The 12,184-nt window shown below is 46.0% G+C and overlaps 1 long non-coding RNA gene and 1 pseudogene across 1 annotated transcript in view; one reads left to right on the forward strand and one right to left on the reverse strand.

The window, feature by feature from the left end:
* Positions 1 to 445, reverse strand: part of LOC121155200 — a 42,655-nt gene extending 42,210 nt beyond the window's left edge. Inside the window, exon 1 of the long non-coding RNA XR_005883639.1 lies at positions 208 to 445. This is a non-coding gene — a long non-coding RNA (uncharacterized LOC121155200). The remainder of the gene's footprint in view (positions 1 to 207) is intronic.
* On the forward strand, positions 4 to 8,438 carry LOC121155199 (annotated as a pseudogene).
* Positions 8,439 to 12,184: the final 3,746 nt, after the last annotated feature.

Consider the following 12,184-nt stretch of genomic DNA (forward strand, 5'->3'; position numbering starts at 1 on the left):
GGAGCGCGCTCGCCCCGCAGCTCGGGCGGCTGGCAGGCGGGCTGGCGCCGGTCGCGTCGGCCGGCAGCAGGGCCCATGTGGAAGCTCCTCCCGGCCGCGGGCCCAGCCCGAGGGAAGGACAGAGAAGGGACAGAGGGCCCGGGTTCGGAGGAGCTCCAACGCGGGGAAGGAAGTTGGGGAGGGTCGCTTCCGGTCCGGTCCCCTTACCTTCCGGGGCACGGCGGAACGGGAAGGAAACCGGGGGTCGGGCACGCGCGTGGTGGTCCCGGCTGCGCCGTGGCGGGGAAGGCCGGCTGTCCTCGGCCCCGGGGTTGGGCGGGTGGACGCCCGGCCCTGTCCCGCGCTGTGCAGTGGCCGTGGGACCCCGGCGCTGTGCAGTGGGCATGGGCGGTGGGGCGGCTGGCCCTTCGCTGAGCCCTGGCTGAGGTGGCTGAGGAGAAACAGGTGCACGGAGAAGCTTGCTGTTGTTTCAGACGCGTTTCCGTGCTGTCAGCCAGAGGGGACAGCCAAGACTTTTCCTTTTTGAAAGAGACCAGAATCTTGTATCTCCGAGTTCACTGCCCTAGATGTGCCCAACGCTGGGGCTGGTCAGGCCCAAGCCAGGAACCCCGGGATGCAAGGGCCTCAGTTGCTGTCTGTCAGAGTGCGCCTTGGCGGTGCTGGGCTGGACCCCCTGCACAGACCTGGGATGCTGGTGTCCCAGGGGAGCTGCAGCAAAAGCCAGGCCACTTCACCCCGCCCCTTTCTTGTGTGTCTGCACTTCCCTAGTGGAAGTTGCTAGTTGCCCGCCTGGTGTTTGTGGTCCTTATTGGCTGATAAAAGAAAGGGTAAGCCGGGAAAGCCATGATTACCTGTGTGCTCAGGGTGTTCACATTGTGATTGGGAAAAAAAGGGTCTCCCGAGATGCAGTGTTGACTGGCTATGTAAAGAGGTTTAAAGAAAAAAAAAAAAAGAAGGTGATTTCTTTATTTCACTTGAATAAGAGCAGGAAAGACAGAGAAGTCTTCCATTCTCGGGATGGCCTTCATGGCCGGAGCTGGGCCAGTGCAAAGCTGGGAGCCAGAAGCTTCGTCTTGTCTCCCATGTGTATATAGGGGTGCAGGAAACTTGGGTCATGCTCCACTGCTTTCCCAGCCCAAAGCAGGGAGCTGGATGGGAAGTGGAGCAGCTTGGGGTTGAACCAGTGCCCACATGCGAAGCCAGCACTGCAAACTGAGAATTAATATGATCTGGCCTCTGAAGGACTTTTGTAAACACCAACATAGGCATCCCTATGAACTTGCACCAGTGCAAGGCCAGCCCATAAAGATTTCAGTTTGTCTCGTGGCTCTCAGAGTTTCTGTGGATGTGTGGAAAGAAGACAGACCTGAGACAAATTGAGTTTGGCACAGCATACCTGAGGAAAGGCTTCATGAATCAAGGTGTGGCCCGAGCCAGTGGAGGTTGAGAGAGCAGTACCCAACAGTCCAGCAGACGGTAGGAGGTGACTTCCAAAAACAGCGGGATTGGTTAGTTGCAGCTCACTGTTGGCCTGGTCTGAGTGTGCAGTGAGAAGGCATTTGCCCTGCAGGACCTGGTCTGAGTAGCTGACAGGCTGAGACTTAGCCATCTGTTACAGGGATAGCACTGTTCAGGGCAGACATTTGGCACTGTGTAGCAGGGCTAGCCTGGGAGTCCTGTTCAGCCTGTCCCCAGCTGTTGGGTAAAGTGCACCCTTGGCCACAGCTCAGAGTTGAGTTACTGCCACCTGTGGGCAGACCTAGCTTGAGTCCAGGGCTCAGATACCCTGGATGTTTGGGCAGTGAGTCAGAACGTGTATCTCTGTCCCTCAAATAAGTAAAGTAAGGTAAAAAATTACAAACAAAGAATAGGGGCTGGTGTGATGGCTCAACTGGCTAATCCTCTACTGTTAGCACTGGCATCCCATATGGGCACTGGTCCTTATTCGAGCTGCTCCACTGCCCATCCAGCTACCTGCTTGTGGCCTGGGAAAGCAGTCCAGGACGACCCAAAGCCTTGGGACCCTGCACTCAATATGAGAGACCTGGAAGAAGCTCCTGTCTCCTGGTCTCAGATCGGCACAGCTCTTTTGTTGTGGCCGTTTGGGGAGTGAACTAATGGATGGAAGCTCCAGTCAAGTTCATATTGGGACTTTACTTGGGATTTCAGTAAATGTATACTTTGGGAAAGTATTAATTCCTTTCACTGTTATTCCTTGAGAGAAATTAATGTAGGTGATCTTTTGATATTCCTCAATAAGGGTTTAATAGAAAATGGGAGTTTAATTTATGTAAAACTGATGAACATTGAAATAGCAAAGTGTTTTCTTGACACATCATGAATTTTATCCTATATAATGTACACATTTATGTATGTGTGTTTGTGTCTCATGATTTTAATCCTCTTAGAACCATACAGACTTTTGACTGGCACTGAGTATGTCATTAGAAGGAAAAACTGTGCTATTCTAATTGAAGATGATCAGTCGAAATCAGTGGAAATCATGCAGTGTTAACCGCTAATTTTGCTATGACCAACTTGGTATGTTCCTGATTGTATTTTGCTAGCTTGCAGTGAGAGTTGAAATCACAGTATATTGCCTTGATGTGTGAGAGAGAGAGCTGTTTGAGCATTTTATGCTTTTGTTTCAGTGACTTAGAAACTTGGAGAAAGTAGGTTGTATTTGTATTTGTTTACTTAACAACATTGACTGTTCCGTGGTGAGAGTTATTGGGCTTAGCTGTGATACATTCATGATGCTCGCTCTTAAAGAGAGTATGTGACTGATGGACACAAAGTCTGGGTGTGTAAAGGGAGGCTCCGCAGTGGGAATGACGGTTTTCCCGGGAAAGACAACTGTTGCTTCTGATCCACAGCTCTTTTGAATGGCTTGGAAGGTATTTGTTAGCTTTCACCAGAACCACGGGTGATGAGAATGATAAAAATATATGAATAAATACGTTCAAAATCTTCGTGGTAGGAACAAGAAAGTAAGCAGTTAGTTTGAACAAATGTGACAAATGCACAGGTGATGGATTAGTTTACTGGCATTTAGGTTTTGTGTCTATTTGTGTTGTAGAAAAGCATTATTATAGAAGTTGCAATAGAAAAAATAAAATTATTACCAAAAGTCAGAACCTCTAGGCTTTATGCCTTGTTTTCATTCGCCCAGTGTTTACCATGTGCTTTTGATAATGTAAACAAAACAAAACGAAAACTTAGGACTGAAGCTGTCATGTTATGCATGAAGCAAACTGCTGCCAATCATAAAATTCTCAAGTGTGTGAAATGGAAGGGTTGGGAAAGTCCCAACTGATTTACAGAAATAAAGAATAATGTGTGTTCCAAGAGTTATAATTCTGAAATTCAGAGATTTTTTTAAAGGGAGATACTTATGTTAATTGCTAATTAGACCTTTGAAGGCAGCCAGAACAGTAGCTGTCATTCCCTGTGGTGGCAGGATATGCAGCTGTTTATTATTTTACCCTTTTCAAAAGTTATCAAATGTCTCCTGTGAATCGTTTCCCCCTGGATTGTATGTGCTTGAGCTGTAAAAGACTTGTAATTACTTCTCTAATTTTCAGAGTCAAACTGATGAAATCCCTGTATTGACAATCAAAGATACTTCTAAATATGGTACCTTTGTTAATGAGGCAAAAATGCAAAATCACCTTCCCCAAACTTTGAAGACAGGGGATAGAGTCACCTTTGGAGTGTTTGAAAGTAAATTCAGGTATGGATTTGTTTATTTAATTTTTGTTGTTAAAGATTTACTTTTACATGAAAGGCAGATGAACAGAGAGAAGGAGAGACTAGGAGATCCTGCCTTCACTCCCAAGTTGCCACAACAGCCAGAGGTGGGCCAATCTGAAGCCAGGAACCAGGAGCCTCTTCTGAGTCTCCCACATGGCTGAGGAGTCCCACAACTTTGGGCTGTCCTTGACTGCTTTTTCAGGCCACAAGCAGGGAGCTGGATCCACATTTGGGAAGCTGGGGTATGAACTGTTGCCCATATGGAATCCTGGTGGAAGCTTAGTGTACCAAACCAATGGCACTGGCCCCACACTTTTTAAATTAGATTAAAGTGGACAATTTTATCTCACAACAATTGAATTTTAAAGCAAAGATAAGGATTATAAGGTGACAGTATAATTGACTTCCCGTTTAGCACAGTAGTGAACTCTGTGTGGTTGGTATATTTTGTGGATCACAGATGGGGGGTGACAGGTGAGTAAAAGTTTGTGTTAGTCCCTGTGAGTTGTGATAGGAGCCTCGTTTGTTTGATGCTTCATAAGTTAAAATGTAATGTTGATGTTGGCCATGTCTTTTCTTCTTTGGGAACACAAGATTTAGGAGGTAAGAATTTCCTAAGTTACAAATTTATAATGTGTCAAAATTAAACGAATAATATGTTGTAAGCTTAAAGTTGTAAAGTATTGTAAAGTTGTAAAGTCTTTCTAACTGTGATAACGTAACTTTATTGTCATTCACAGGGTAGAGTATGAGCCTTTGGTTGCCTGTTCTTCTTGTTTAGATGTGTCTGGGAAAACTGCTCTAAATCAAGCTGTGTTGCAACTTGGAGGACTCACTGTGAACAACTGGACAAAAGAATGTACTCACCTTGTCATGATGTCAGTGAAAGTCACCATTAAAGTAAGTTGAACTGTGTTCCCATATTAAAACAAGTTCTGGGACCTTGAGTGAACTCACCACAGCACAGAGTTAGCACCATGTGTCTCTTCTGTCAGATTGTCTTCCTCCAGTCTCTGACATTGTCTCATGGTCTCATGCTCCCTCAGTTAAGTTGTAATCACACAAAGATTTCTTTGCTGTATCTTTAAAGCCCTGAGATGTATAGATATGTACCTTCCAAAGATGCTGACTAGTCATTAAAGCAGTGATGTATTTTGGTATATTTTCAGGTTTTGCATTTTCATCAGATTTGATATATCCAAAGGTAATTGAAGAATGGCATTTAAGATGTGATTCGTTAAACAGGCTGACTGTGCAAAAGATATGTGGGATTGTTTTAGGCTGAAAAGCAACAAATACTTTGATTCCTGTGTTTGAAGATGCAAAAACCTTTTGTTATAATTAATTAAATATTAGTGTTATATTCTAATTTATACATAAATGGCTCTTATGTGTGTACATATATGTGTATGCAATAGCTGTCAAAGAGAAAGGCTCACTGCCCAGATTGAACCTGAAGTTAAATTTGTACCATGGTGAAGTTACCCTGAACAAAGATAGTTCCCTCTTGGAAAATTTAGGACATTGATTTTTTTGCTGCTGCAGCAAGACTAACTTAAAAAATACTCATGTTGATAAACTCACAGGTAATAGATTCATAAAACATTTGTAAAACCAAAATTCATATGCATGAGGACCTGATATTTAAATGTTAGCTCAGCATAATCCCCCTTAAGATATTAAGTTACTCAAATGGAGTAGGTAATGATACATGGGTTTAGAAGGCCTGAAATAAGGTCAAAGATGCTTTGATTGTCTTGGGATATTTTGCCAAGTCCTCAGAGCTGGACACTTCTAGTACCTGACATGCTAATGACCACCATTAGAGACACCACCATGGAGTGTGCAGCGTTTCTTCTTTGGTGTTTCTGATCACTTTTTGGTAAAATAAATAAATAAATAAATGAACCCTGATCATTAGTTTTTGCTCAGCGTTCTCAATGCATAGTTAGGCTTATAGGGTTTTGTTTTGTTTGTTTTGCTTTTTGCTTTTGTTTTGTTTAGATTATTGAATGTTAGGACCAGAGGGAAACCTGAGGAGTATTTAGTTCAGCTTTTATATTTTGAAGAGAAATTGCGACTCGGAGCAGTTACGTGCTTAGCCCAGAATCGCGCGTGTTGCAGTTTTATTCAGTTGGATATTTCAACCCAGCCATGGCTCTTCCATACCCCTACCAAGCTCACACATGGTTCAGTAAGGGCTGAGACCTAACCTAGTCTGTCACACAACCCCCCCCGGTCCTCCAGAGCACCAGATGGTGTTGGAATTTGGCCTGGCTTGGTGCTTCCCATCCCAGTCCACAATTGTGCCAAGTGAGATTACGATCGTATCCTGATCAGAATTGTAGCCTCAGTTCCAGCCCATGCGCTCCTTGGTGGGAAACTCAACCCAGCTAGGGTGTCCTGTTATTTCCCCAACCGGGCCTCTGCCCTGCCATAGAGCAGGTGTAGGCCGGTGGTTGTTCTGTCTCTGTTTGGCAGAGCCCCTCACTTGTCGTGGCCCCTTGGATGCTGTGGCTTAGTGCCTCTGCCTCACACAGATCAGTATGTGCAAGGACCTACCTGGCATGAGCTGTGCTCCAACCTGATTTCTGTTGTTACTTGTGAGTTAAGGTTTGTTCAGCCTTGCCCCTTCTGTCCCCTTCCAGTGGCAGCCCGGCCCACCCCACATCCTGTTTAAAGATGCACATTTGGGTGCTGCTGCCTTGACCTACCCTGACTGTTGTGGATTCCTTTACCCATGAGTGATGGCAGATGTCGTGGTCACACCTAGCTTAGACCATTGCAACCCCAGCTTGGGAACTAACCCCGGGGGATTTGTATTCCAAAGGGTTGGCCCACACAACCCCACAGAGCCTACCCCCAGCCCAAGTTCTCTTGTGTGCTGGAGAGTGTCTTGATTTGCCAAATGTGACCACTCCACAACTCCAACACTCAGTCGGGCAATGGTACCCAACACTGCCAAAGAGGCCCCCATCCATAGCTTCGGTGTGGGCTAGTATATGGTGATCAGTGATGTTCAATACTAATATCCCATCTCTGTATTCATAATTGAGCTGTTGCATCTGTCTTACTAAAATTATCTTCTGGACACTTCCCCCAAACCACTAGGTCTTGGTCCCCTTGCCTGCTTGTATCTTTCATGACACTGTCACTGAGAATACCCGAAAATTCACTTTGCACCTACACTCAACCTAGTCTTAGTCATGAGTGACCCAGGCAGCAATTACATATCTTGAAAACCCCAGAGTTTGCCCTTCCGGGCGGCCAGCAGGCAAAGCCTGGCACCACTTGGTGCACTGGCCGCCCTGGGGGAGGCCGAGGACTCGTTCACTGCCTTGTGGCAGTGTCTTTGGCGTGAGTCCCCCGCATTGGGTCCGACCCGGCAGGGGCACCCCCCACAGTCGCCACACTGCAGGGAGCGTCAGTTGCCCCCAAGCCCAAGGACCGAACTCCTCCCAAACTCCCCCAGCCGCATGGTCTTAGCAGCTGGGCGGAGCTAGGAATTTCCACCCAGTTCCCAAGTTCCCTCATGGCGGACTTACCCTGAGGGAAGAGCTCTCTTGGGTCCTGGGGGAGGCCGAGGACTCGTTCACTGCCTTGTGGCAGTGTCTTTGGCGTGAGTCCCCCGCATTGGGTCCGACCCGGCAGGGGCACCCCCCACAGTCGCCACACTGCAGGGAGCGTCAGTTGCCCCCAAGCCCAAGGACCGAACTCCAGTCTTGTGTTGATTGAACTTAAATACTCTATGTTGGATTTGGATGATCTCATTCACATAGGAAGTTGGGATCTGTCAGATTCCAGTCTTTAGAGATACCCTCAATCTGGTCGCTCCTAACACCTGCATTATTGAAAACATATGTATAAACTGTATAGTTGGATTATTTCCTAGAATATGCCAGCTCTTTCTTATTTTAATTGCCCACAGTAGTATTTTCTAGTCCTTTCTGAGTTTGTGGATGTGTGTTACTTGAGGCTGATAGCTTGATTCACGTTAGTTCACAGTTTCGTTCTCTCTTTATGTGTGCATCAGCTTCCACTGAGCCTAACCAGTTGCTCCTTGATTTACTGTGTTGAAGAGGCTTTATTCTATACTCTTACTCCTTCTGAAAGCAGTAAGGCTCCACAGAAATTTCCATTTATCTCTTAATGTGTATTGCCTCTGCAGGATGGGTTTGATTTCTTCAGCCTGAACGTGTACTTGTAATGTTTTTCAAATTGGAATGCATTTTTAAAGTCTTTGTGTTATTCTGCCTATCCCAAAGGACTACTGTGTCATTGGCTTCTGATAATTGAGTAGTTCTGGTTTGTGGTATAAAACTGAGCAAATATGAAATTCTATTTTACAGATTGTGACTTCGTTTATCAAATTAAGAAAAGGAAAGAAAACAATTATTAGAAAGGCATGTTTGTAGTTTACAACATGAATGTTTTCTTTAGAAGAAGCTATCATAATGACTACATATATATATCCACATATATTTTCTTTCTTTTAGACGATTTGTGCACTCATTTGTGGATGCCCCATTGTAAAGCCAGAGTATTTTACTGAATTTCTCCAAGCAGTTCAGTCCAAGAAACAGCCTCCACAAATAGAAAGGTATATTATGTGTTTCTAATTAACAACATATGACAGAAAAGATGAGCGCATTGACTTTCGGTTAACTCTCTGGAATTCTAGATGTGATAGTTGCTGTGTTCCACGTTTCTCTTGTGTGTGTGTATGTGTTCCATGTTAATGAGATTTTTTCAGTTAGTATGTAAAGAAAGAGTACCCCAAATTCTTAATTGGTTATTTCTTAGCTCTGTGAAACAGATGTTAACTGCTAATATATAACAAAAAACTGTTGAAGCATGGTAAATAGGTCAGCATTGCTCATGTGCCAGTGTCGGGGTCATGGGTGAGGTACCCTTGGTAGTGGGGCTGCAGCAACCCTCTTGGAGAACCACATATTTGGACCTAAATGTTGACGCACTGGGCACTGCTTTTGTTACCTCATTTCAAAATGAGATCACTGACACAGTTTAGTAGCTCTAGATTAGTAATTCCATCTATAAAATCTGAGCACATGGCTTGCTCTCATCCTACTTGCTTGTTAAAAGAAATGTTGATTGTTGGTAATTGCAACAAAATGTGGATGATACGTGCCAGATTTGTGAGCCACTAGACTTGGAGATCTGGCCTAGACTTGGAGAGGGGTAGTACCTAATACCACCCCAAGTCCCAGGTGAGGGGAGTGCCTCCTGAGGAAGGGGCCATCTGATTGACAAGTAGATAGACCACATTGCATAAGGTAGGGGGCTTTGGCTTCCAGTTGGTGATGCTAAGCTTGCTACTTATGTGTCCTGTTTCACTCTCCCACTAAGAGATTTCCAACCCCTTTTCTTAAGGGCTGCTGGAGGATATACATTTGTCTCATCTTCTGTCGCTGCTTCTTACTGATTAGGTGTGAAGATCTTCATGTCCTGGGTTCAGAAAGCTCTCTGCATCTCACCTAATGGCTACATCTCAGGAGCCATAGAAAACTTAGCTGATTCTGTTGGCTGTGTCCATAGATTACTGTCACTAACTCTGAGAAGTTTCTGGCCTTTTTTGTCTTTGAGGTGGCGTCTGAGGACCTCAGCTGGTTTGTAGGAGCAGGCCGACTCATTCGAGTGCACCTGGACATGCTCCCCTCCTCTGCACTGGAGTCAGCGCAGGCAGCACAGCATGCACTGTGTGTTTCAGCAATAGGACACACAGCCCACTCTGTGCTCCCTGAGATTGGGGATCCTGCCTTGCCTGGGGCCAACCAGTCCCGAAAGCCTGGGGTTATTTACACCAAAGGCTGTTGGTTGGATCACCCCACAATTCCTGCCATGGGTGCAACTGCCTGTAACCTGTTAGACCCCTAACCTGCTGCCCAAAGCCATCAGTGTGGCCAGATTGTACGAGTACAAGCTTACATTGATTCTATAGAATGACTGGCTATTTCAAATGGCCTTAAGTTTAGGAGTGTTAAGCAAGTTAAGAATTTCCAAAGTATTTTTATCAGCATGTTGTAGTGTTACTAATATTTTTATTTTATAAAAGATTTATTTATTCTTATTGGAAAGACAGATCAGGTTTATGACGAGAAAGAGAGACAGAGACAAAGATCTTCCATCCGCTGGTTCACTTCCCAAATGGCTGCAACAGCCAAAACTGAGCTGATCTGAAACCAGGAGCCAGGAGCTTCTTCTGGGTCTCCCAGATGGGCACAGGATCCCAAGGTTTTGGGCCTTCCTCTGCTGATTTCCCAGGCCATAAGCATGGAGCTGGATGGGAAGTAGAATGGCTGGAACACAAATCAGCACCCATGTGGGATGCCAGTGCTTACAAGACAAAGATTTAATCTCTGAGCCATTGCACCGGGCCCACTCATTTTATTGTTAGAGGAGTAACAAAGTGGTTCATGTTCATAAGCATGTCTTATTGCATACATATGTATGAGCTATGTTTTATAGGACTGACAGATATAGATTTGTTAATATCAGCATCACCATAAACACATGGTTATGTGTTATGCTACATCACGATGGGTATGAAGTACTGGGTAGTAGTGGTAGTTTGTGATTTTTGTCCTTCTACTTCCAAACATTTATTTATTTTATTGGAAAGGCAGATTTATAGAGAGTAGGACAGAGAGAAAGATTTTTCATTTCACTGGTTCAATGTCCAAGTGGCCACAATGGCCAGAGTTGAGTCGATATGAAGCCAGGAGCCAGAAGCTTCTTCCAAGTCTCAATGTGGGTGCAGATCCCAAGATGTTGGGCAATCCTCCAAGGCTTGTGCAGGCCACAGGCAGTGAGCTAGATGGGATGTGGAGCAGCCAGGACACAAACTGGCAGTCAAATGGGATCCCAGGGCATGCACCGCAAGGATTTAGCCATATGGGATCCCAGTGCTTTCAAGGCAAGGATTTAACCACTGAGCCATTGTGCCGGGCCTCCACATCCTCTTTTGATGTCACCTTCAGCCTCATACACATCCTTTGAGGTCCTGAGTGTGGACATGGTCACCAGGGGAAATGCAGAAGTAGGCAGGTGACAGAACCTTGGAGAGCCACTGTCAGCAGGCTTCTGTGGACGTTGTCTGAGATGCTGAGTCTCCTTTGTAGCTTGCTCTTTGCTTTTCTGCTGGCCCCATCCACGTGGCCTTTCATTTTCTGCCCTGGTGGCCCAATGTGGTGCTGACCTCCTCCAGAGTGGCCAGAAGAGGATCAGGGTAAAGCATACACACAGAGGCGGCACAACAGCCTAGAATCACTGCCCATGTTACCTTGTGGATATTTGAAGATCTGGCCAAAGACTATCCAGTGCTGGTGACCTTGAAGGGAAAAGAGAGAAAGGAGGGAGGGAGAAAAGTAAAGAAGGAAGGCAGGCAGGCAGTAGTAGGCTTTTTTTTTTTTAATATTTATTTTTATCTGGGGCCAGGTGTGGTTGTCTAACAGCTAAAGTACTCACCTTGAACACGCCGGGATCCCATATAGGTGCCAATTCTAATCCTGGCAGCCCTGCTTCTCATCCAGCTCCTTGCTTATGGCCTGGGAAAGTAGTGGAGGATGGCCCAAAGTCTTAGGATCCTGCACCCACTTGGGAGACCTGGAGGAAGTTCCTGGCTCCAAGCTTTGGATCGGCTTAGCTTCGGCTGGTGCAGTCTCTGGGGTGTGAATTATCAGATGGAAGATCTTCCTCTCTGTTTCTCCTCCTCTCTGTATATCTGACTTTGCAATAAAGATAAATAAATCTTTACATCATGCATATGGCATAGGTGGGGGCAGACCAGGCTGAACCCATTCACATCAACTGCTGGCGAATCTGAGCACCAGCATAGAGTGTGAGTCAGGCCAGTTTCAGTCACAACACATACTAGTGCACATTGAGGAATGCCAACGTGAGGTGAGCCATACCAGATATGGTTGCAGTGCCCAAACAGCACACGTGAGAACTGGGGGGTCGAGGGGAGAGAGGAGGTAAAGCTGACAGGGGAATGTGGGCTCCCCTGCTGGACAACCACTCCTACTGGAGAGCATGAGTTGGAATGTGGGCAGACCAGACTAGGCAGGGCTACAACACCTGTGGGCCTCATGTGAGCTAGACTTGGGGAAGGGCCAGGTTTGGCTGACTGTTCCGACTGGTGCAAGCAAAAATTAGAGTGGGTGAGGGTTAGTTGGGCTTTGCCACATCATCAGATGGCAGAGGCTGGCACTGGAGGCCAATTCTGTTAAGTTAAATGCCAGAACCACCTGGAGAGTGCACAATCCGGAAGTTGGCTTGGCCTAGTAGGGAAATAGTGGGCACCTCCCTTGTGGGTAACCACTCCCACTGGAGAGCATGAAAACCAGGGCAGGGACAGGGGTGGCTAGACAGAAAGGCATCTGCAAGTGTGTGTGGGGGCTGGATAGTAGGT

This window comes from Ochotona curzoniae, unplaced genomic scaffold (assembly GCF_017591425.1).
Source record: "Ochotona curzoniae isolate NIBS_2020 unplaced genomic scaffold, NIBS_Ocur_1.0 contig_2870, whole genome shotgun sequence".
In the NCBI taxonomy this organism is placed as follows: Eukaryota; Metazoa; Chordata; class Mammalia; order Lagomorpha; family Ochotonidae; genus Ochotona; species Ochotona curzoniae.